The 323-nt window shown below is 37.5% G+C and overlaps 1 protein-coding gene across 1 annotated transcript in view; it reads right to left on the bottom strand.

The window, feature by feature from the left end:
• Positions 1-243: 243 nt before the first annotated feature.
• LOC122264531 (organic cation transporter protein) overlaps positions 244-323 on the bottom strand; it is a 29,093-nt gene continuing 29,013 nt past the window's right edge. Inside the window, 1 exon segment of the mRNA XM_086532767.1 lies at positions 244-323. This exon segment is cut by the window's right edge and continues 456 nt beyond it. The gene's annotated coding sequence lies outside the window, so the exon portion shown is untranslated.

The raw sequence follows: 323 nt of genomic DNA, 5'->3' as shown, positions 1-323 counted from the left end.
TTCATCTGCTCTCCTTCTGTGTCCTCACTCTCATCTCCTCTTTTAATATTCTCTCTTTTCTCTCTCGCTCTCTCTCTCTAATCTCATCAATCTCTCTCTCTCTCTCTCTCTCTCTCTCTCTCTCTCTCTCTCTCTCTCTCTCTCTCTCTCTGTATGTGTGACTCACCGAAAACATAAACACATATACACACGAAACACAAACATGAATAAAAGTAAAACGCGTCAATCATCAAACACAGACGAAAAAAAAAAAAAAAAAAAAAAAAAAAAAAAAAAAAAAAAAAAAACGCCAGAGTAAACTCCAACCAGCGTCCCCAAAGAGC

Source organism: Penaeus japonicus, unplaced genomic scaffold (genome assembly GCF_977035675.1).
Source record: "Penaeus japonicus unplaced genomic scaffold, GWHDUDI00000001_assembly GWHDUDI00000037, whole genome shotgun sequence".
Taxonomy (NCBI): Eukaryota; Metazoa; Arthropoda; class Malacostraca; order Decapoda; family Penaeidae; genus Penaeus; species Penaeus japonicus.
The sequence above is the reverse complement of the archived record's forward strand: the minus strand, read 5'-3'. Positions and strand labels throughout refer to the sequence as shown.